Source organism: Helicoverpa zea, chromosome 28 (assembly GCF_022581195.2).
Source record: "Helicoverpa zea isolate HzStark_Cry1AcR chromosome 28, ilHelZeax1.1, whole genome shotgun sequence".
NCBI lineage: Eukaryota > Metazoa > Arthropoda > Insecta > Lepidoptera > Noctuidae > Helicoverpa > Helicoverpa zea.
In genome coordinates, this window is record NC_061479.1 from 7,089,597 (window position 1) to 7,115,523 (window position 25,927).

Here is a 25,927-nt window from a genome sequence, read left to right on the forward strand (position 1 = left end):
CGGACGGACAGAAGAGCGAAAACAATAGGGTCCCGTTTTACCCTTTGGGTACGGAACCCTAAAAAATGGGGGCGCTAAAAAAATATTTATTCTCAAAGTGGGCATTAGACAAAATAAGTTTGGGAACCACTGGTCTAGACATAGTCTAAGGTCGAATGTGCAGGTTGAAATCTTAGCAAACACCAATGTGACTTTTATAAACGCACTTTCTAAGGTGCATCTACTGAATTTATATACTGTTTAGTTTCACCGATTACTTACTGATTGTCAAATCAAATCATCTGTAGTAAGCAAAAAAATTGGTAGATTGAAAATTGGGAACGGCCGTAAGTCTCTGATAACCGATCAGGAATTTATCTGACAGATAAACTATTACTTTTGGTTTCACAGGTCCATATAGCAATACGAGTATCTAGAAGAAATTATAAGCGGCCTTTGAAACTAGGCTTAAGCTCATATTGCTTCGTAAGGAAATCTTGAGTAGGCTTTGAAAATATTATAATGCTTTCTACATCAGTAAGCAGACTTTTTGTTTTTATCATTCGTGAGTGCAAGCTTGGTACAAAACAAGATTTATTGGCAGATATTTCTAGATTCTAACTCAACATAATATTTACTCGTAGCTGCTTTGACAGTCAATGCCACAGAGTAACTGGGTTGAGGAGATCAGATAGACAGTCACTTCATGTCATGCAGTTAGACTGGGAGCTGACCTTAACATATAATGTAGTTGCAAGAAGGCGAAGCATTTGAGATGCACCATGAGAGACAATTAACAACGAAACAACTCGTGGTAGCCTACTTAGTGGTTAAAGCATCTGCCTTTTAAGAGGCAATCTGCCTTGAGGAGGCTTGGTGATTAAAGTTCATTCCTTCTCTGTACGAGAAGAGGCCGCAACCCACACGTGTTACCATGAAAAGGTTGATGACCAGATAAACAAAAGCAGTCTTAGAACAAATGTCAATTGGACTTCCAGAGTTTCAGAACACAGCTCTAGTCCTGGGGTCAACTCACCCCAGAGGTCACACCATGACCCAATAGACAATAAAAACCATTTGAAAACAAACCCATATACATGTTGATGCTAAAACAAAATATACATGATGCTTCTAAAATAAACAATCGTTTCTGGGAACGCGCCGGGCAATGCCAGGTGCTACAGTTATAGGGAGGGGGGAGGCGATGGAATTCTATCGATGATTCGTCACTCATTGGTCAGCTAATTATTTCTTCTTTTGATTGTGTGTGGTGGAGGTTTATTGACCTTATGGCAGAAACTTTTCATTTTCATTTCATTTCATTTATTTGCATAAAATGTGGTACAAGAGTTGGTACAAAATTTAATTAAAGTGCTAGACACATTCCGCAGTTATAAAACAGCATGCAAATATTGAGAAAAAAAAAGAAATACACAGACTAAATCTATCAGTTGTAACACTCACACAAAAGAAACACAATACTTAAAATATGATAAGAGTAGTTACAATGCATTTCTAAAATGATAGGACTGACTGACTATATAACTTTTCGTATTGTTTGAAAGATTTACTAAGGCCTTGATATACAAAGGGCTCAAGAAGGAAGAAGTGTGAGTTTTAGTCCACAACGCCCTCACTCTGCACCCACAGTAGGAGGGAGTATCAGGTGATAGTTTTCCTCCTCAAAAAAGGCTTCATTGATATTGCAAGAGCTAGTCTAAGCACCTATCTAACCTCAAACCCGCTTTAAGGCTTCTGACATGGAACTGTAAGAACCATGATACTATTGTGAAGCTATCAGCTGAGGATTTCAAACTAGTTAACTTTCTACCAGAGTCTAGGTTGCTATGCAACAATGCTCGTCTTCGCCCCTGTGGCTTAAGCATTGGTCGCGCAGCATCGTTTTGCTAATATGTTTTTAGTATCATAAAGTCAGGAAGCTAACTTCGGATCAACAAGTGAATTGACGACAAGTGGTGATATTTCTACTCGATAAATTAATACGACTCTTAAGAAGTCAGTGTTTATTTGCCAGCAACTTCGAAAGCTTTCTGAAAATCTGTTGAAAAGGCGGTGTAAATTCTTCGATTCTAGTTCATACTTACTAGCAATTCGCCGTGGTTCCACGCGCGCGTTGAGAAAGCTACGTGCTGCACCAGGATAAAAATAATGTCCCTTATCAGTATTGAAATCATCTGTGTAACACGGTTGAATAGTTTTAGCGTGAAAGCTCGGAAGACAGAGTGATAGAATCATTTTCGTATAAGAAAGTACTTCTTAGCTATCCCTGACTTTTTTCGAACAGAAAGTCACGTCGATATTTTTTAATCCCATCCTTATCCCGAACGTAATTTTATATTTCCCCGATTCGCTATAGTTTCCCGCGCCGCCTCAGACGCGTTTCGGCCAGAGCTCGCGCCGCTCGTGGCTGGCTGTGAGCACTTATCGCGATATTCAGGTTATAAATACATGCGGCTATTTCAGTTCTAGTGTATTGTGAGTGGAATATGATTTTGTATGGGTAAGTGAGTATTTTCATTTTGAAATTCCTAGTTTACTCCGTTCCGTTTTGCAAGTTTTTGGAGGGAACCTGTGATGTTCGGATGAGAGTATATTTTGAGCGCGGTTTTATGTTATTTTCAGATGTTTTCTTTGAGTTTTCATTAGATATTTCTATCTTATATATCTGTAGATTTTATCCTTAAAAACATTGTCTAAAATAATTTCTAAGTTGAAGTATAAAAACAAACTTTGAGAGTGAACTTTCGTTTGAACTAACAGATCAAATCTTGCACACGGTTCTAAAAGATTTCACGTTTATAACTTCAGCAATAATTACAAACATTTTCACTTGTTTACTACAGATTATTGTTTTTATGATGAGCTTGAACATCGTGCAATTGTTTACAAGATATTTTACAGTGACTTGCATATTTCTTGAATTCTGAAGAATGACAATATCTACTTGTACGGCACCGAATGTTTTGTGCAGTTGACAGCTGTCAGGTTTCAAAATACCGTCGTTGTTTGTACTGACTGACAGCTACTGCACCAAAAAATAGTTATAACAAACAGACAAACAGTCAGATAACGAAAATCCTTCATTCTTCAATGTTTATTTCATAGTTTTTTGCACTAAAAAATTTCAGAATTTATGTCTAATTGTAAAGTTCATGAATCGTAAATTGTGCGAAAGAACTACAAACACCTGTTTTCACACATTTTTACAGCGTCTGTAACTAAGGCTCAACTCACTAACAAGATAAACGTCAGTTCTCTTAAAACAAACTGCCTGTTTACTATGAACTTCCAATTTTCAATGTAGATACTTATTGTATTAAGAAACCAGTCTCACCAAGGGTATTAGGTTGCCGTTTAACTGGGTTGAGGAGATCAGATAGGCAGTCGCTCCTTGTGGCACACTGGTACTCAGCTGCATCCGATTAGACTGGAAGCCGATCCCAACATGGTTGGGAAAAAGCTAGGCAGATGGTTATGATATTGTTTTAGGAAAAAGGACAATGGGCGAAATGTTTGGATGTTGATCTACTCCCCCTGTAGTAATGAGTCATACATCATTTGAAAGGTCTTTTCAAGCGTTACTTTAGATGTTAGAGCTTATTTTAGATTATATTATCAATAATCTCAAGTTCTTAGATTCCTTCTCTAGTAATGAATTATATATCACTGGAAAGGCCTTTTAAATAGTACATTTCGTATGAACATACCTCCAGCGAATTATAAGTACTTTAGAAGCTAGAGCTTATTTTAGATTATATTGTCGATTGGTGTTTTCAGTTTATATATCCCTTCTCTACTAATAAATTATAGGTATTTCACTGGAAAGGCCTTTTAAAATAGAACATTTCGTACTGAAATACCTCTAACAATTTGTCAGTACTTTAGAAGCTAGAGCAGATTTTAGACATAGTTATTATTTCACTAAACACGTTCTAACTCCCTAAATACTAACAAATGACAATCGCCGCCATACAAGAAAATACTCTACATAACACAAGCTTTCTATTGATATATCACTTAATGCTAGAGGAGAGGTAGACCAAAACGCTCATTGTCCAAAACGTTTTCGGTGAACTGGCTCAGTGAAGTGTTTAGATGGTAATATACTTACTTATTTTACCTGTATTTTGTTGCATTTTATAACAAAGAACAATAAAAATATTGCGTGTACATCGTCAGTTGTTTTCCAGAAGAGTTTTGGCATTAAATGGCTGCATGCTTGTTTACGAGATTGAAAACATATGTTTGTGTACAATGTGGAGTATTTATGTGTTAAAAACAATATCTTATTGCGTAAATAAGGAAAGCTTTAGTGGTTATAAAGTACTATTACCAACAAAACTTCAGTATCGTAATCAAAATATATCTGAACACTAAAATCTCTTAGCAATACTTTTGTTCGGCAATTTGCAGTTCTGATTTTCTAGGTTATTTACCACATCTCTTCAACGGATTGAATGCGGTCTTTTTGCATAAAAGCTACTATTCCCAGGCGGGTTCTAAGACATGTTTTCGAAATATTTTCAGTGGTTTTGAAGCTATTTTGTCAACAGAGCGATAGAAATCATAACTAGGAAGAACTGGTTCAACCCAGCAACACATACCTATCCATCAGTTATTTGAATAATGATTAATCTACTATAAATATATCTAAATCAATGGAGTAGCAACAATTTAGATAAATACAGAGAGAGCGCCAAAACCGATGATAAACTAGCAAATGATTCATTATCATTTGTTTGTTTGTCTACCGAGCTCGCTCAGAAACGTACGGGTCGAGCTCTCAAGGTTAAGCACTCACTCCGTGGATGGGTGACCATTTATGACTCAACGAGTTCCTCAGTATTTCGGAAGGCATGTTAAATTCGTCATTTGAATATTTTTTCCAATCTGATATCTCTGGCAGTACAGGCAAGATAGTCAGAAGCCTGAAAAATCTGACAGTCAGCCAAGGAGTGCCGAGTTGCTCAGGTATCAAGGAAGTCAGATAGGCACTCGCTTCTTATGGCACACTGGTACTCAGCTGCATCCGGTTAGACTGGGTGCCGACCCCAACATAGTTGAGAAAAGCCTCGACAAATGATTTCAGTGAAGTACGATTTAGATAAATGTAGTGTTCTATCAAATGATTCATTTGTCTGTTTGCGTTTGTTTAATGTTCGAAATAATTCGGACTTGATAAAGTGCACTTTGCACTCTAGAAGCTATAAAGCATGTTGAAATACAGTCAATATATTATTATTTAGAAGTATCTGGGTAAATCGCTATGGGCTCTTGGCTAAATAGCAGCCGCACGAGTCGATCGATCATAAGGTTAAGCAACGCTTGCTGCGGTCGGACCATGGATGACCTTCTTGTCATGACGAGTACCTGAGTTTCTCAGTGAGTCTTCTGAAGAAGCTGAACAATATAGGCGGTCGCTCCATGTAGCACATAGGTGCTCAGCTGCATCCGGCAAGATGATCTGGGTAAATTATTATTAAAAATACTTACCTGCACATTTCTTACCCTATCCACTTTTATAACAACACGTTCCTCTTAACATTCTTATCATAATTTAATGCAGTTTATACGTATAGTAAGTCTGCATCTATACAGGATAGCAGGTCTAACCACAATGAAAGAAAATTATAGACCTTCCGTTTAAGGGGAAACAGCTTTTACTTACTGAAATGTATTTTCAGTTACATAAACCAATGTTGTCTTCTACCAATATATATCGTTGTTGAATGTGTACGTTAACCTGGCGGCGGCGTGTGCGCGGGTTTGCGTAACAACTGAATGTTATGATCTATGGATCATTTCGGCGGTTGCTATGCTTTGCAAATGTGTAAACAATGTTACAATCACCTTGTTAGGTTTAGTACGTTTATCTATAGGTGTAGTTTACATTAAAATCTATATACATAAAGTTGTCTTCATGAAAAAGAGCACAGTAAAGAATCACCTTATCGAAGTCTGTGCAGCAGTTCAAAAATGTACTTGCTCAGGTAGGCTACCAAACTACCAAGTACATGAAACCAGTACTAACATTATATATGTATTTCAGTTACCAAATAAAAAAATAGACAGTTAATTTTCGTAAAATCATGTATTTTTTCAGCGTAGCACTTCGTAGCGTTTCGTAGCAAATCCGTAGCGGCACTGAGGGTCTCTTTAAACCAAACGTAGCAAATCCGTAGCGGCACTGAGGGTCTCTTTAAACCAAACGTAGCAAATCCGTAGCGGCACTGAGGGTCTCTTTAAACCAAACGGGGGTATGCTCACACATAGGTACTACACTTTTTGTTAGGGTATAAATATTATATAACAGAGCCTTCCTGGTGAATCTCTCCATCTATTAAAGAATACCGCTTGAAAATCTGTTCAGTACTTTTCATGTCTATCGCAAACAGACAGACAGACGCGGCCAAGAATTTTGTTTTATACATAGTGAAGCGTAACAAACAAACTTTTCTTTACAAAATAACTATGCATTTACACTAGCTAGTTACCATTCTATTTTAACCGTCTTCGTGTCACAAATGTCTTTTGGCAAAAAACATAATGTTTTTTTCTTCATTCGCTTGAGAAATACGGCCGTCGCTGAAAATAACTAGTGTTTGTAAGTACATGTGTTAGTACGTGTTAGTGTTTCCGTATCGTCTGCTCGGTCGAAGGTCCTGGCCCTGATCATATTTGTCTAGGATAGAAGATAGAAGTAGATTTTATTGTGGTAATCTGTAACTTGTCCCTTCCTAAACTAGGTATATGAGACCACATGCTGAGTCTAGACTGTCTGTCTGTTTAATTCCCGCAACCCCTCACGATACCCCTAAAGAGCGGTTTCCTATGCCACCTAAATGACTTTTACTTAGTCACAAGCTTCTGTTCTCTCTAAGGAGCTAAGCCAACTACGCAAGACATATTATAGTGCACGCACATTTGCGCAGACACCACTGCACTCGCTATTTCTCAGCATCAACAGTTGGTTGTGATAAAATTCGTGTTTTTTCTGTTCCCCCAACCTTTTAGCTTCGTATCTTTTATCAGTTAAGTATCATGTCGATAGACAAACAATGCTCGTCCAATTACGATGCAATCCAAGCCAGACATGTCTGTCGCTGTAGACAGTGACGTCACTAGTCTAAGCTTGATAGATCATAGACAGCTGGCCATAGACAAACTTGTTGTTTATTATAAATCTTTTGTCTGTGGTGCTGACAGGGAAATATGACACAGATTAATCATCATCCTCCGAGCCTTTTTCCCAAACTATGTTGGGGTCGGCTTCCAGTCTAACCGGATTCAGCTGAGTACCAGTGCTTTACAAGAAGCGACTGCCTATCTGACCTCCTCAACCCAGTTACCCGGGCAACCCGATACCCCTTGATTAGACTGGTGTCAGACTTACTGGCTTCTGACTACCCGTAACGACTGCCAAGGATGTTCAATGACAGCCGGGACCTACAGTTTAACGTGCCATCCGAAACACAGTCATTGGTGTCTAAGGTATATTTAGAAAGTACATACAAACTTAGAAAAGTTGCATTGGTACTTGCCTGACCTGGAATCGAACCCGCGCCCTCTTATTCGAGAGGTTGGTTCTTTGCCCACTAGGCCACCACGACTTCTCCACTAGGCCACCACGACTTCTCCACTAGGCCACCACGACTTCTCTATGACACAGATTACACGCCAATGTATTGTACGCTCATTTTATTATGTTAATCGACTCGCCAACGCACCACCACACAGGTCGACAGTCTGACAACGACTGACTCCCCACCGCTCGATCCGGTATTTATAACCGAGTGACGTATGCGCACGAGGCGTCATAATAATAATGACATAACCTATACAATGATGCACATGTACCTGCATACACTACATCTCTCCCTTGTTGTTTTGATTTTAACCTTGTTTCAAAAGTTCAACAATCAAACTCATAAATATTTTGGTAATTTCTTAAAGATCTATCAAACACCTGCAGCATAACAAAACCACGCTATCAGATCAGTCCACCGATCACACTGCCATCAAACTGATTTACTTTGTTCCGTTTCCATTTCATTTCCCTTTCCATTTAAGGAGACGACAGATATCGGTGATACTGCGGGACACTACATCCCTTCCCTTGTGAAATAAACATAAATAAAAATCCGTCCCTTTGCAGACGGTAACATACCAGCATCTGCTTCAGGCTCAACAAGACAAATTCGTAGCAGTGATATCAGGCCGGCAAGTTTAACTTCAGGTTTTGTAGACGTTCTTTATGACACAGATTAATATGACAACTTTATTTATTTGTTTGATTATTTTATTTATTTCCATATATGCTATTAATAACTTATTTATCATGCTATTTCATCTGTTCTATTTAAAAAAATATATTCGTCAATGTAGATAGTAGTAACTGATTGACTATTATCCTAGCTAGCACGTTTGTCGAGATTGCTTTCGAAGCTTACTACAACTGGGAGTCGAACCCAGGATTACCATCTCATTACTATATTACTGTTATATAAAAAAACATAAATAATGTTTGTTTACCCTCTCTTCTAATCTGCGTATACGCATGACTAAACTATTAATTTGTCTTTGTATCTGTGGGTAGAGTCTTTCTGTCATATGATGACCTTGAGCCTACTAATTGGCCATTAATTATGTTGGATTAGGCAGTAAAAACGTCTGGTAAAAGAGGGAAACTCTTATACATAGTTTCCATCAATGAAGATGAAAACTATATAATATAAGTTTCTTTGTTGTACGGTATCAAAATAATGTCTAGGTAGATTAGTCTCTGCATCAATTGCTTAACGTTAACTTCAAAGAAATGAAATACATACTTAAGTTTATCAAAAAACATTTATTCCATTCAGGCTTCATGTTTGAGATCCAAGATCCTCTTTGAGGCATAGGTAAGTATCTAGAGGTGTCATGGCACCCTCAACATCTACCATTTTGTTTTTGTGGGAAATCATTAATTGATTTCTCACGCTGCACTCACAACGTGTCTCTGTGTCAGACTGTTACTGACTACAACCCCCCATGTTCCTTCTTAAGTCAATATTTTTTTATTGGACTATGAAAGTTCTATCGAAACTTCAAACCAGTCACACGGTTCTAAAGAGTTGGTCTCTTGGAGAAGAACCGACAAAAACAATTATTTACAATAGTTTTCTAGCTATTCCTGAGAAAGTTATACAAAATAATGTTAGTGCAAATATAGCTTAAGCCCCGTATATATCTGGGCCCCGGTAACAATCCCACAGCTCACCATCCACTTGACATAGGTCAAGTGAAGTGACTTGAGTAGGTAACTGTCATGGCTGCTTCGCGAAGAATCTGCAACGAAAGAAGACGCATTTACGTCTAATGACATTGCATTCAGTGGCGGATTAACCCTATAAGCACAACAAGCACGTGCTTGGGGCCCCTGTTCTCCAGGGGCCTCCATCCTCTGCTGGCGTTTCATTTTATACCTACATTTTATCGAGATTCATCCACAATATATCCGAAATCACAAGGCGCGAGCAGTTCGGGAGTGACCCTTCATACACCCCCGCCTCTAAACTTGATTGGTCGCAGTGCTGTAGATTGTTGTACGATCGCAGTGATTTTTTTTTTCAATTGTGCAGTTGTTATACAATTTTTTTTCGGCTTCTACTCATCGTTGGGCAAAGAATTAATAGGCAACGATAGCGTTCCGAAGTCGCTATCGTACAGTCGTTGGGAAGCTCACGCTGTAACTACGAGTGCAATATAACAAACATATCCGAAAATTTTGGATGCTTTAGATCAGTGGTCCTGGTGGTGGTGGGCTGGTGGTGCCTGGAGGCATTCCAAGTGGTCCGCGGACCACCGGTTAAGTCCGCGGACGTTGTTATCGATCTTACGTTATCCATCTTACTTGTCCAACAGAAAGAAATGAAGGTTTGAAATGTAGCCCTTTTACGAAATTTTAGTTCTGAGTCTTAAAACATAATCAAGATTTCCCGCTCGCTTCGCTCGCGTTTTCAAAAACTATATGTCCTCGTTTTTACATTTGTCAACAAATTAAAAGTTAAGTACGTTTGGGCTACATTGTACGTAATTTTGGTTCTGAGTTTATAATAAAAATAATTAAAATTTCGCGCTCGCTTCGCTCGCGTATTCAGAAACTATGTGCCTTCGTTTTTGCATTTGTCAACAAACAAAAAATTAAGTACGTTTGGGATAAATTTTACCTCCGTACGAGTCCGAAAAAAATTTCGCGCTCGCTTCGCTCGCGCATTTGAAACTACATGTGCATCACTCTCGCTTTGCTCGGTCAATTTCTTCAACCTTCTATTTCCATTTAAGTAATAGGGGGTCTACACAGGCTCTGTGCTTAGGGCCTCGGATACTCTTAATCCGCCACTGATTGCATTAAGTTGGAGACACGACGTCATGAAGCGCGTGTATTTACGTTGCTAATTATTTACGGTCGTAGTAGACATCTGCCAGGATATTTGTAGATGCACTTTATTTAGTTGGTTGCTTAGCAACGGGGCTGGAAATATTGTGATAAAGTGACCTTTTTTTACCGACGTCAAAAATCATCAAATGAGTGTCAGACTCTTACTGACTAAAAACCATCGTGTTCCGTCATAGGCCTTTTATGTACCAGGCCCGCGGTATCTCTTTCGAACAACCCGCAGCCCAGATAAAGTGGCCTTGGGCAGGGAGTCTATAGATCTTCTTCTTATCCAGTAAGCTGCATGTTTGTTTACTACTCACCTAACAAGCCCTAGTGTTAGAGTTTCCTCAACTCTGCCTGACGGCCTCTGAAGTGGAATTGTAACAACGACTGCTACTGAGTGGCATTCGGGGACGCGCCACGTGCCCTCTCAGGCACGGGGGTTTAACACCACCAATTTCCAGACGCCTGGCTTATGAAAGTTTCTAAAACATACAAGAAAGCGATTTGGGCCCAACCCAGGAATCGAGCCCTAGCGGACACTGCGACCAAACGGGAAAATTAAGGTTCATAGATAAAACAAAGAAAAAACTGCCAAGATTACTCAATAACTCTTTCAAACAGTTACAAAGATTACAGTTTTTATATGAAACATCAAAAGGTTCGGAGAAAGGGCAGAAAAACGCGCAAAACACGATATAATTAATGACGGCGCGGCTGCTCATACTCTTGGCATAAACATACACACGACACTGATCTGTGCGCGATAGCATGCGCCGGACTCACTGGAGATACACTCGGGAAAGATGGAAATATTTACATCTCTTTCATTTGTTAAAAACATGATGTATTATCAAAGGCAAAGGGTTTGTAATAATGGTTATGAAGCGGCTGTTTTTTTGTCGTAGGTATGCAAAGTAGGTATACTTACTAAATCCCGTTATATTTTACATGCGTTTGTGTGTTTGTTTACCTTCTTTTTCTCGCATAAACGGCTGAACGGATTATGATGAATACCATAATATGGGGTAGTCTTGAAGACGACATGGTTATGATCTGTGGCTAGAATAGCAAGATGGCGTCGAACAGAGAGGTATGGAAGAAGAAAACATGATGCGTCTAACACAAATGAAATTGGGATAAGGGATAGAGGATGATGATGATACGATTAAAGCTATTACCTAGTAGTGACGCCTGAAGTGTGTACTAGTGTATTTACAAGTAGAGAACAATTAATCACACAATATACGCGACACTTGCTCCAGCCAACTCCGTTTAATTACTTTTACACGAGCTGCTCTAACTAATTATTAGAATGTCATCATGATTCATCTTGAAGAGTACCTTTTCAGAGCGTTCCATGCTTTCTTTCAGAGCTTTCTAGGGCTGAGGAGTTGTTCCTGGACTCAAAAGGCTCTAGACCAGATTCATTAGTGAGTAAGAGTTGACACTTCCATTTGCTGCACCATCGAGATATGTTACTAGCTTTCACCAACGGTTTCATCCGCGTCCCTTGGGAATACTCCGCACACCCTCCCATTTTTTTAAATAGACCAAAAATACAACTCCTTCCTTTGCAATTTGAAAATTTTAAAAAAGCTGTACAGTTCTCTAAAATGGAAATGAATTAGTCGCTCCAATCTAAGCTCCTAGTGTTTGCAGTATAATGCGAGCGCGCAAACCGTCAGATTGCTGACTCTAAAACGTATTTGATTGAATTTTGGTATTAAAAGTTACGAAAGGAGATATAAGACAAGAGACACATATTTCAGTAAAGTCAGTCGTATTCTTGTGTGAAAAGTTTCCCGTATGATAATAAAGTCGTTTTACATTACTGGTGCGTATATTTAGTTTAATGTCGAATGCGCGTGAGTGGGTTAATTGTCTGTGTGTAATGGCGCGGGCGGCGACGAAATAACTTTGTTGTGTTTCTCAATATAGCTACGTTGAGAGAAAGCTCGCTTTCTTGCAAAGTATAGTGAAAATGGCAAATCTGTGCTGTGCTGTGGTTTCAGCGTAATACCATTAAAAAATTGTTTCTAATCGGAAAAGTAGTAGGTACCTAAGATTACGGCATTTTAGCAAACAAACTAGGTTTTCAGCTTTATAATATTAACCAGCGACCCGCTCCGCCTTCGTATGGGATAACAGTATTTCCCCACTATTTAATTTATGTTTTTATACATATAAACCTTCCTCTTTAATCACTCTATCTATTGAACTGCATGAAAATCGGTTGCGTAGTTTTGAAGATTTAAGTGTATAAAGGGACAGAAAAAGCTACTTTTTTATACTATGTATGTAGTGACGTACTTTGGGTACTCTCTATGTGTCGACTCGACTGATGATGATGATTAAAATAATAAGTGTCAATTACAAACACGCCTGCCCAACCTTCTCAACTTCCTTCAGGTTTTCTTCGCAAATTGCATATAAACATGTATTTTCATACCCTCGTGACGATATGTACAAACATCTGTAGCTGCAGAATATGCAGTTTATTCTCGTGTCAGTATTTTATTTATTAATTCACGTCACAAATGTCGTAATGTATTTATAAGATGGCGCGGGAAACGTTTACCGCGCTCAACTATTTTAATTAAATAACATGTTGATAGTAAATGTCTGAAATTATCACTATTTTAGAAAGAGAAATGTGGAGCTTTTGATACTCATCTCTTTTCTACGAAGTTATGAGTAGAAATGGACGGCCGGATAATCAGACTTTTATATGTTCCATATTATTTTAAATTAGTCAAAAAAATCCCAAGCCAAGTTAACCATGATAGGTTCTCTGATGCTCATTCTATGTTATGTTTTCTTTTCTGAAGTTCACTCGTATAAATCTCACAGAAACGCGAAAGTGTTTGGAGCAATTTTAACAAATATCAACACACACGTAGACCATATTCTGCATTTCAACAAAGGATACTTTTCATTACAATAATGTGCACATATCATAACAGAACTTTCAAAATAAGGAGTAGAAGACGTGTTGGAAGGTGCAAGAAACCGTAGCTTGGAACATCCGAGAGTAGACGAGTAGGTATTGCTAGCGTTGAAGAACTGTTTCGCTTGGCATCAATGACGAAATATGACAAGACAAGATAGATAGGCAAACTTCTTGCACTGCAGAGCCACAAGAAGAAAAATAATAACACAATCGAACAGAACCACGGGGTAATATTTGTTTACAAGTTACAAGCGCCATTGCTACCCGCGGACAGACAACCTGGCAAGCTCGGAGTGACGCCGCGACTATATATAAGTCGTTATTGATACCAAACAATGTGGCTTCTTCAGCCGCTGCTGAAAGATTCAGCGAATATGCGAGGTGAGCTCGCATTGAAAAGGAAAAGGTATTTTGTTCAATCATCACCTGTTTACAGATTCATGATCAGTTTGCAGGTCGTTGTCAATCGTTTGTTTGAGTTTTTATAAAGCTTTTAATTTATCTATTTTAAAGAGTTTAATTTCTATCCATAAGGAATTAAGTAAACTTATTGACTGCCTCGTTGGTCTAGTGGTGGCAAGCGCGGCTGCTGTGCTCGAGGTCTCGGGTTCGATTCCCGGGTCGGGCCGAAATCGCTTTGTGGGTTTTCTTAAACTTTCACAAAGCAGCCCGTAGTCTGGAAGTTGGTGATTGATTCACCCGTGCATCGGAGAGCACGTAAATGTCGGTCCTGCGCCTGAGCTCTCTCCGGTCGTGTTGGATTGCCGTCCCATCGGGTTATGAGAGTTAAGGAATAGTGAGTGCACCTGTGTCTGCGCAAATGCTCGTGCACTATAATATGTCCTGCGCAGCCGGCTGATCTCCCTAAGTGAGAACAGCCGCCGTGGCCGAAATCGGCCGTGGACGTTTTATTATGGCTTGTGTTTAAACACCACCCAAAAAAGTACCTATTTTACTACCAAAAAAATTCTAAACGGTTACCAAAATGGATAAATGGTCACCAAATAACGTTTCCAAAAATATTATTAGGTAAAACCATTTTTTCGTATTATTGACTACTAAAAAAATATATGGACGCCTTTAAAATACACTTTAGACCAAATATTATATATTGTCACTACTTAGATGTTACCAATTATGTAATACCATTACTCCTAATTTGGTCATTTTTGTTAGACTAAAAAAGCTAACGATCGCTAGAATATTTCCCAAATACCAATTAATATACTAGGGTTCCCAAACGTACGTCGCTTATTTATTGTTATATGAATTTGTGTGTAATTCAGTAGTAAAATGTAAGCACGAAACATGCAGCAAGCATGGCTTCTGTCACGGCTCCGGCACTGCGGGGCTCCGGCGGTCCCATGCGAGCTTATCGTCGCAGATGGTTTTCACGCTCACCACCGCAGCTTCGGCTTGCTGGCCGGCTCAGCCGGCCAGCCTCAGCCGCGGCGGCGAGCCTTAAAAACTACCTGCGCCTCAGCTCGCAGGCCGCCTCGCCCCTCTGCGCCTACGCGGATTTGAATTGCACTCTAGGGGTAGGGCAGACAAGACTACGTGAAGTCGGTTTTGCAGCGATTCGTTTTCGTCACTAACTTTGATTTTGGTAGTAATATTAATCTTTTAGTTGGATAGAATTTGGTGACCATTAATCCATTTTGGGAACCAAAAATAATATTTGTGCAAGATTTGCGATTTTTCTGATGTTATTTTATTTTTTTTGGATCATAATATTATATACTTTAGTGCCCTTTTAATAAAGTCAATTTATTTTTTTTGGAGTTGTTTATTTTATTTGGTGCCTCAGCTTAGAGTCTTAAAAATATTTTTGGTGATCGCCTAAATTATACCCTTTTATTATTTCCTAAAAAAATTCTGTAACTAAAATACGCAAGTGGGTGAATTTCCCGGGACCAAAAATTGCGTGGCATCGATGAAATCGGTACTAAAAATCATTGTTATAATATTCTAATATTTTTTTCTAAGTAGGTGAAATAGTAATCTATGTGTAGCACTAAATATTTTGTTAATAGGATTAATTGGTTCTCCAAAAAAAAAAAATAAACCTCAAAATCTTTCATTGCCGTGTTTGTCCACACGTCACCTTGATGTGTACTAGACCTTATTGATAAAAATGTATTAGTTATTTATATTAAAACCTATTTTTATTTGATTCGTGAATAGTTAAAGTATTATTACGGACTACATTTGTTGAAATATTTAAACAATACAACAAATGGTAAATAAAAAATAGTTTGTCCCAGAACCACCATTCATCGCCATGTCCTAAACATATTTAAGAATATTCCTTTTTCTAACGGTTTGCGTCCCTCCCGCTGTGCGCTAAATGTTGCATATTAGTGGACATCAAGTGTTCGACGTGGAATGACATGTGCACGTGCCTGCGTTTTCGCGCCATAAATGCAAGTATGCAATTTTTTTATCACTGGACATTTTTTCTATCATCGCCGTGGATAGGTCTTACTTCTGTTTGAATAAGTTTGTCCTCTTAATTGATCATTCGGTACAATGCCATCTATCTTATGTTTATTTGTGACGTGTTAATTACTGTGAATTATTAACAGATTTTTAGTTTTTTGATGTTTTTGCCTTGATATTCATTGCCGTGCTCTCATTTCCGTGGTTTCCGTGGTCAAAATTTGCTATGGAAATGAAAAAAAATACACAGCAATGAAAAAATTTTCATTGCCATGCCTTGTAAAACAATTTCGTTTCATTGCCGTGGCCGCATGTTTCATTACCGTGACTTATGTTTTCATCGCCACGGCATCATTAAGAAAAAAAAACAATTTGTACTATATAGTCAACTACAAAAAGATATTTCCACGTTCACCTCACTAAATGATAAACTTACACACACCACTTCAGGTTCAGGTTCACTTAGGTTGTTTTACTAGAGGAGTATTTAAGAAAAGAAAGAGAAAGATATGTCAAAACGATGGCTGCAGGAATAGTTTTCATTGCCATGGACGCATGTTTCATTGCCGTGCATGCATGTTTCACCGCCGTGGCATGAAAATTTTAGTCTTGTATATCTCGTTAGTTTTTTAAGCTATCTACTAGATATTAAGGAAGAATACATATCTTATCAAAAGCTTTAGTAAACACTATTTTTTCTTGTTCTAAAGTTGAAGTATAAAAAATCCACGGAAATGAAGATTTTATTGGACCTGTTGAAATTCACCCAAGTACATAATAAAGGATTCTAAATGCAGTTTCTACAAATCATTCTCTTCATCATCTGCCTATCCTTTTCCCAACCATTTTGGGGTCGCCTTCCAGTCTAACTAGATGCAGCTGAGTACCAGTGTGCCACATGGAGTCTCTCAGTTACCTGTGCACCTAGACAAGACTAGTGCACTTCGAAACATCATAATTGTATAATCAGTCTACTAACACATTAATATTTCATCAATACTAAATCGATATTAGTCTCGCACGTCGATCGTAGCTCAGATTACTTGACACATTGCCACGGTAGATCAATACTAAATACTGCTAAAGGTCATTGTACTGATATATATAGGCCAAGCTATTTATATTACCTAGGTCAATATACAATACGGACTGAATTTTAAGCTGTTGACCTAGTAGCTAAAGAGATGGCAGGCATTTTTGAATATATAATAATTATCCTAATTTTATTTCTATGTTGTTGTTGTGATTTGTCCTTCTAGACTCCTCTATCTGCCGTCATCTCACAAGTAACACTCCTTCTTACCATATCGGCACATCACACAATTCAGCCTTCGTTTGTTTGGTTATTTTCTTCCACTGTCAATCCACGTCTATGCCTAAAACCCTCCTCCCAACGCGACTTCCATTCCTCCGCATCCATACCATGACTGCCGGTTTCCACATAGCTTGTCTGTTACAGGTGCTACTTACAAACTTCCTCTTATGTGCTTATTCCTTACTCTATCCATTCGCTTAACACCACATTTATGAAATGGACCTACTTTGAGGCAAGCTCAAACTTCTGAAAAGATTAAACTTGTGTAAAGTTCCCCAAGTCTGTAATTTAGTGTGGGGTATTTCAGGTTACCTTAATACCCTATTCAAAATATCTACCAGTTCTTCAGCTATATTTTTTGAACGCCAGCTTCCTACTGCAACCATCGTCAGAAAACAATTTATTCTTCATTTGCCTAGTCGTTTTCCTAGTATGTTGGAGTCAGCTTCCAGTTTATAAATACAGTTCCAGTAAATATAAATCTTATATACTGTGGCCAATTTTTTTCAGTCGATGTATGTGCTGTCAGCAGTTGTAATCGGCAGTTCGCTACGAACATGCAACTTTACTTTAAACACGTTTTCACCAGTTATAGTGTATGCACACTCTTCATAACCGACAAACAACCTATTTGGGTAAAATTGTTTGTAAAACCGCTGCCTCCCCCGCAAAAACTGTCGAAGATCTACAAACATCCACAAAAAGTGCCGTTTCCCCGGAACTAAACATCAAAAGACACAAAACGACCTAAAAATCTTCACCTGAAATAATTTCCTGTAACTCTGAGTCATTTCCACAAACAAAGCATTTGAGAGTTCGTCCTAGATAATATAATTGTTTCCTGAAGGCTCCTGAAAGGTCATCGCCTTACGTTTCGACACACAAACAGAAATAAATGCTGGATACGTTTCAATGCGCATGAGTTGCCGTTTTCAAATCTTAATTGTTTCAACAATAATAATGTATTGTTTTAGTCTTAACTTTGACAGTTGAAGCCAAGGAGATTGGCCAGGTAACTGGGTTACGGAGGTCAAGTAGGCAATCGCTCACACTGGTACTCAGCTGCATCCGATTAAACTCGAAGCCGACCCCATACAGGAAAAACTTCTCCAAATACATAGAAAAAATCACAGGGGTCACCTACTTATTACCAATATGCTTTCGTTATCAAATATTGTAACAGTAAAATTCCTGTCCATAAGTGAATAACCCCATTTGGGTTTATAATCAATGTACATCAGGGAGATGTCACCCAATGACAGAGCGTCGAGTGCGACGCAGTCCTTGGCAAGCAAAGGGCAATACATTGCCACGCGAACATTGCCAAACAGACGGGGATTAGCGGGGGATATTATTCAGAATGTTTCTTTGTATTTTTGGGGATACAAAGTCCTTTTTTCTGCTCTTGTGTAGTACCTATATATTGCTTGAATTTTTACTCATAATCAGGTCAATAAGAACATTATCTCCCTAGCCTATTCCCAACTAAGTATGTTGCGATTGGATTCCAGTCTTAAACGAATGCAGCTGAGTTTTAGTTTCTAGTGTGACATATAAAGCGGCTCATCTATAATCTTCAACCCCCAACAAACAAGTTTCTGACTAATGCGTAACCACTGCCGGACATATTCAAATGATAGTCAGGACGCAACAGTTTAAATTGTCTTCAGCTATAAGCTACTCGTCATAACTCATCACATCCATAACCGATTGCGCCAAGCATTACAGTTTACCTTGTGATCATGGGCGTAGCCACACTGGGGCAAGCTGGGGCACTTGCCCCACCCTGGGCCCTGGCTCTGACCAATAAGGTGTCTGATTAAACAATGTTTTTTTTTACTAACTCTAACTAACAACATCAACAATCATATTATGTACTATCCGTGTTTATTGCACAAAAAAATTGTCGACTTTTAAAAGAGCGCGATCAAAACAAAATACACGCTCGAGTTCCCGAACGTGCGCGGTGCGCGCGTCATTTGAAAGCGAGCCGTATTCCCTAAAAGAATAGGTGCTATGTGGCGTACCGAGCCGCACCGTCCATCTAATCCAAAAAATAATGCATTGAAGGAGATGGAACTGGTAGATGTGATCAAAATTTCGGAAATGCAATTTTATCCTAATGTAAAAACCGCGCTCGCTATTTTGCTTGCCCAGCCTGGAACGACCTGTACAATAGAACGATCGTTTAGCACGGTGGTCCGCGGACCATTGGTTAGCTGCGCGACGTTGCTATACGTTAGGTACCTAACTTTATATTTATCGACATATCTATGCGAGCGAGGGGGTTTTCGTATGGAAGTAAATCGGGTGTGTCGTACCTAGTCCCCGCATTCATGAAAATGGGCGACATTTTACGTAGTTTTTGGTTTTAAGTCTTAAAAAATAATTAAAATTTCCCGCTCGCTTCGCTCGCGTATTCAGAAACTATATTCTTTTTGTATTTGTCAAAAAACAAAAAGTTAAGTACGTTTGGGCTAAATTTTACGTAATATTTGGTTTAAATACAAATTTTAAAATTTTCGCTCTCGCTTCGCTCGCGTATTCAGAAACTATATGCCCTTATTTTTGCATTTGTCAACAAACAAAAAGCTAAGTACGTTTGGGCTAAATTTTACGTAATATTTGGTTTAAGTCCGAAAAAAATGTCGCGCTCGCTTCGCTCGCGTATTCAGAAACTATATGCCCTTGCTTTTGGCTTTTGTCCTGTGTGTGATTTGTTTATTTTCTGTACCTGAAAATATAAACCTCTCAAATTAAGAGATTAACAAGTTTGAGATTAACGGCTCAAGATACAAAAAATCGGAGGGCCCCCGCCCTCCCCCGGGGGATAGGTTGACTGCTGCCCCACCCTGAGCCCAAAGCTGGCTACGCCCATGCTTGTGATCAATTCGATTAGCACGTGAGGTTGTGACTTAGCGACGACCCAGTAGACACTAATAAAGATAACATATGTTCACGCTGCCTCTCTTTACATTGAGACTTCTGCTTAGCTGTGCGATAATAGATAAGCTGATGAAAGACTCAAGATTTGCTTGTAGGTACAGATCACCTACCAAGATATCCCAGTGTCCTGGAAAGTCACATATTGTGTAATTGCCCCATCAGACACAAAGCGTTACCGAGTAATAGTTGCATCTATTTTGAATACTCGTTCACGATCTAAACATTAGATTTGGCACGAGCACAATTTTGACGATATTCGTTAGGATAGAAATATCGTAATTTTTTCTCATAATTGTGTTCTTTTTACTGAGGTATTTCTTCGATGCACTGCTAAATACCAGCACATGTAGGCAATGTCTCTAAAATTCTGCCTAAGACAGGTGCAAAACTAAGATCAATTTATTTCTGCATTTAGACGGCCTCGAAATATTTTTAAAATTATCGTTCTGTATTTAGTTACACGAAAAGTTGACTCAAAGGCAATGTAGTATAGGGACTTCTTTCTTTCAGATATAATATTTTTGTAACACGCTTCCAAAAATACTATATACTAGTCATAGATCTCCAAAATCTCGTAGAATTTTCCCAAAATCACCTGTAAAAATTCCACATTTAGGAGCAAAGATCTCCAAAACATAGGTCATTCGATCCCACTCGCGTATGTGTGACAATGCCCCCTGTCGGCCACCTACTGAGACGCGTCGCGTCGTGCCAACGAGCAGACACAACTAACATCGAGGTGATATTTCCTGTATTCTGTGTAATGATGCTGCAAAATGGCCTATTTGGCTGGGTGATGCAAATGCGTTTTTTCTGCGGAAATAGGTTAAATGGGATTTTTGGAAAAGGTCGTGAGTTTGAAGAAATTCTTGGGATACATTGAGTATATCAATACATTCACAAAGTAACTGGGTTGAGGAGATCAGGTGGGTAGTCGCTCCATGTGACACACTGCTTTTAGTTGCACCTGGTTAGACTGGAACCGATCTTAACATTGTTAAACAGGCTAAGGATGACGCTTTACAAGCTGCGTTTAAACCAAAAGAACAAGAAATGAAAGCAGAACGAGAATACTATTTTAAAGCATTTTAAGTATTGTTTCCTTATCAAATAGTTTTAATGTAAACGCTGAGCATTCTAGAATCGTTCGTCTAGAGTGCCAAAGTTATTTGACGGGAGCTATGTTCTATTCTATTCTATGTGCTCCAACGATTGACTGTTCTGAAAAAAACATGTATCTTTGCTTACCCCGATTGGCAGCAGATTGGCAGATTTAGGAAATATAAGTGCCATGACAGTCAAACGCCTATCAGAAAACGTTAGCATATTTCAAATACAACTTCAGCATGTAATTGTATTGGCGCCAAGTGAATTAAAAATATACGTTTTCTTCCACTGTCGTGGGCGGAGACATATCTCTATCAAAAACTGTTCAATTATTTACTAGAGCATTCCAAATTTTTTTTTTCAAATTCTTTGAAATGAGTTTAGAATAAGTACAGTTTTCTTCTAAAACTTTGTTGCTCTGGTAGCCAATTTCAGAGCTCCATCGTTAAAGTAAGCAGTAGTCGGTCCTGCATGTGATCACTCTCCGGTGGTGTCGGATTGTCATCCCATCGCGCTATGAGAGTGAAGGAATAGTGAGTGCACCTGTGTCCAAGCAAATATGCGTGCACTATAATATGTCCTGCGCAGCGCAGCTGATCTCCTTAGAGAACAGCTACCGTGGCTGATCATCATTGTGCTAGTAGATTGCAAATATTTGGTAAATTATTCATGTTTCTATGTTTTTCAGTTGAATGGCTTACAGGTCAGCCACCTCATAGTTCAGTGGGAGGAATGGTCAAATCGTTTCCTTTCTATCTGTGCTGTTTATAAATTGGTTTCCTGCATGAGATCGCTGTGCTAGAATGATATTTACACAATATAATTAACACCTTGAATATATCAAACCAACATATCCCTACTGTTAATATAAATGCGAAAGCAACTCGGTCTCTCTGTCAAGCTTTGAAAACCAAACCTAGTGAGGACAAAGTCTAGAGCCTGAGAAAGTTCAAAGGAAAGGTAAGAGAACCTTTATTCGGCTTAAGGAAGTAGTTCCCTCGGGATATGGGTAAAAGCTACACGCTTAATTAATTATAAAGTTTTCTTTTAACTAAAGACTAGGTATATCAGGTTTTTTTTCACAAATAAATCAATTGACCTATAACGCGGACGTTTCCTGCTAATTTTACTATATTTCTGAACGTCAAAACGTGAAATAAATAAAAAAACTCGAAGGCACACATTGATAGAATGAGTATATAAATCATTTTCTCTTTCCGCGAACAAGATAAATGATTCGACAGCTTTTCAAAACCAATAAAAAGCAGCACATTTTATATTGTAACCTCAAAACTGTTTGCGTAATTTACATTAACTTTTCCCGCGTATTCTGGTCGATCTAAGATGGCGTCGTGAAGGTCAATGTCAAGTCATGTACGTTTGAGTTACGAATAGTCTATATTTTTAGGGTTGTCTGTGGTTTTAGACAACCGACATTATTCTGGGAAAATAGTAAACGATTGAGATGAGATTTTTAATGCATTTTTGTGGATGAAAACTGCTTTTAAAGTTTATTGTGGAGGGGTTTGTATTTTAGTATTTTCAGTGTAGTAATTTACTTTTTAATGATCTTTCAATGTGTGTTTTCCTCTCAAAATATTTACTCTCTTTCTTCAATTAGTTACGAGTTCATTTAAACACTCAGAAGCCCAGTTTGTCTCTCTAGAAGTGGGTCCCATCAAGTTTCTACGAAGCATGAAGACAAACTTCATAGGTCCTAGTAGGTAGACTATGGAAACACTGGACAGATTATGTAAAGGGCATCCTCAAGTAGCCTGGATGTTACCTACCTACAACCTACTTAGATCTACGATTCATAGGTACTTATGTACTTACAGACATAGGCCTATGGACAATTATTTTCCTGCCTACCTAAAGTTTAAAAGATTTTTCGCTTTTTGCCAGCCCTAGTCGAGTACGAAACACATATTAGTCTCCCTGATTTATTCGCTTCTCCGTGTTAAAAACGTTTAAAAATATAATGATGATTATTGTTTTTATGAACATTTTCCTGCGACACTTCGTATATTTCTTTATTTTCGCCTAGTTTCCTGTTGACATAACCTAGCTGCCATCTTGGATTTAGGCTTAGAGCATTTTACCAACCAGGTACGTCATTGAAGTGGCTTTCTCTATGCAAAAACTATGACATCGTCCCTCATACATACGTGTACGTCAAGTTTATGCTTGTGTTAGTCAATTTCGTCGTGTGTGTGCGTGAAAATGCATGAGTGAACTATCACTATGTGTCACTCGCGCGTCGATTGGCAGACTTGGCATGGAGATTGTGTTCATGGCGACTCCGGTGGTTCAATGCTCTTAGATTTTAGTTTATAAATTGATTTGATGACATATTTTCCCTTTCGTTTAGGAATTTTTATTTTCATTCCACGTGGAAAGTATTTTTATTTGCTCTGGCGAATTTAGATTAATTTTATGTCTGTTATGTAACTTCTTAATTATTTGTCACTATGACATACTGAAGGTCAGATAGGCAGTCGCTCCATGTGACACACTGGTACTCAGCTGTATCTGGTGAGACTGGAAGCCGACTCCTAGATATTTGGGAAGAGGCTAGGCAGATCTTCATTTTCATAATATTCTTTGATCTAACTTCAGCTGCTACTATTAGGTATAATAAACAGCTACTATTAGGTAATAATTAGGTATAAACAATAGTATATAAACAGTCGCACAGTCAGACGAGCCCTTTAGTTATACATAGCAACACCGTCACGTGTATTCTAACGTGGTTCGAACGAAACTTTCGCGTCTTTCAACTCACGCGCCGACGTGGGAGGCAAATCTATTAGGTTACGTATTAAACAAGAAACATCTAACACAGATACAATATACACGTACGTATAGTACCGATGACATTCCCACTGTTGGGCTTCACACTTCTGTCAAAGTTGACATGACAGCTGTCAAAATTTTGAGAGTACCGAAATATTTCTATATTATGGGCTCCAGCCAGTTGTACGCAAAAAAGCTTCATGGCATTATCTAAACACATCGATTTATTTTTTTCGACTTTTTTCTTCTTATTTATTTACTATTATAAACTAATGGTTTGATTCTTTTTACAATCAGCACTTTGGACCCCCTAAAAACGCCGTAACTTCCAAGGCCGTCTCTAGGGGTGCTTACATAAAGAAACAGGTTGCCGGTACAGACAAACCTGTACGGGTAGGTACCGATCAGTGCAGGTATAATATTTCAATACAATCCTATTGACTCACTTATAAAGAAACAGGTTACCTGTTTACCTGTTTCTTTAGAATATTATACCTGCTCTGATCGGTACATACCCCGTACAGGTTTGTCTGTACCGGCAACCTGTTTCTTTATGTAAGCACCCTAGCTCATGTAGCGCCCGGGTGCAATCATCACCCAAGCGCCACCTATGTATTGAAAGATTTTGAGTAGTAGGTACATATTGATCGAAGTACTTAGAATAGTTACAAGGAATTATAAATAAGAACGTTCGAATGAAAGTCACTTTTTTGGTAGGCTTAAACTGTTGGCCAGGTTTAAGTTATGAAAGTTGAGACAGAATAATGCAATTTTTGTAAAAATTAGCGCGAGCGAAATTTATTTTAATTTTGGGACACAAAAAGCTAATAAGTTTTTTTAAAAATCGCTGTAAAGTAACAAGCAGTCGGAAGCGCAAACTTTTTTGTTTTTAAGGACTCCATAAATTATATTTTTTGCTACATTTGACTTATAAAAGGTAAAATACAGCGTGGATTTGAGTAATTAACTTATGAAGGTAACACATGTATAATATTGCGCGAGCGAAGCGAGCGCGAAATTTTTTGAGCCTACGACCACAGATTACTACTACGACACAATAGTAAGAGACTAAGTACATCGTAAAGCCACAAGTAGCCGCGAGCGTAGCGAGCGCGAACTTTTTAAATTATTTGTTTGAAGACTCACAAATTCAACTGGGAATTATGTACAAATAAAAAGAAACCGTGATTAGAGCGAGTGTCATTTGTGTTCGTTGATTCGGTGCGTCAATAAAAATAATAAACAATCAGAAAAACAGTCCATATATTGTCATTTAGCCGCGAGCGTAGCGAGCGAGAATTTTTTCACTTATTTGGAGGATGTTAAAAGTGAAAAATAATCAAAATGATCAATCAAACAAAGCGAAGGCGACTTTTTTAGAAACTTTGCTTGGCAGTATTATGATACAATGTGGAACTTCCTTATCAAACGGGTGTAATTTCATCGAAATTTCCTGGTGGTGGGGCGTCCCGCGGCGCCCCTGAGACCGAGGCGCCCGGGTTATTCGCACACCCTGCACCATAGCTTAAGACGGCCCTGGTAACTTCGCTACTCCCTATGTGTTTTTGATGGGAAGAAAAATTGTGGAATAAACTCCCTAGCAACATAATTCTGTCTGTACAAAATTAATACATAATACATACATGTAGTGTAAAATTCAATTCTTTGAGGTTGCCTGTAGGTACCTATCTAAAGGATGATTTCAACAATAGTAATTAATTAACAATTCACAGTTAAACTAACAGCCAGTTAATCTTGAGTTTTACTAACCAATAGTACATAAGTCAAACACATCGTGAAACGTGTCTGTTGTGCAGAAACATAAAAATATTAATAGAATACGAAAGTTTCTTCACTGGAAACATGTAAATATTTCCCGAAATATTTCTGTTTATATTTTTTCTAGCGGAATATAAATGTGTTTTGTATGTCTGTTGCAAGTGGAATGTCG

The 25,927-nt window shown here is 38.4% G+C and overlaps 1 protein-coding gene across 1 annotated transcript in view; it reads left to right on the top strand.

The window, feature by feature from the left end:
- Positions 1-2,369: 2,369 nt before the first annotated feature.
- LOC124643880 (tau-tubulin kinase homolog Asator) overlaps positions 2,370-25,927 on the top strand; it is a 106,669-nt gene continuing 83,111 nt past the window's right edge. The window contains exon 1 of the mRNA XM_047183004.1: positions 2,370-2,500. The gene's annotated coding sequence lies outside the window, so the exon portion shown is untranslated. The remainder of the gene's footprint in view (positions 2,501-25,927) is intronic.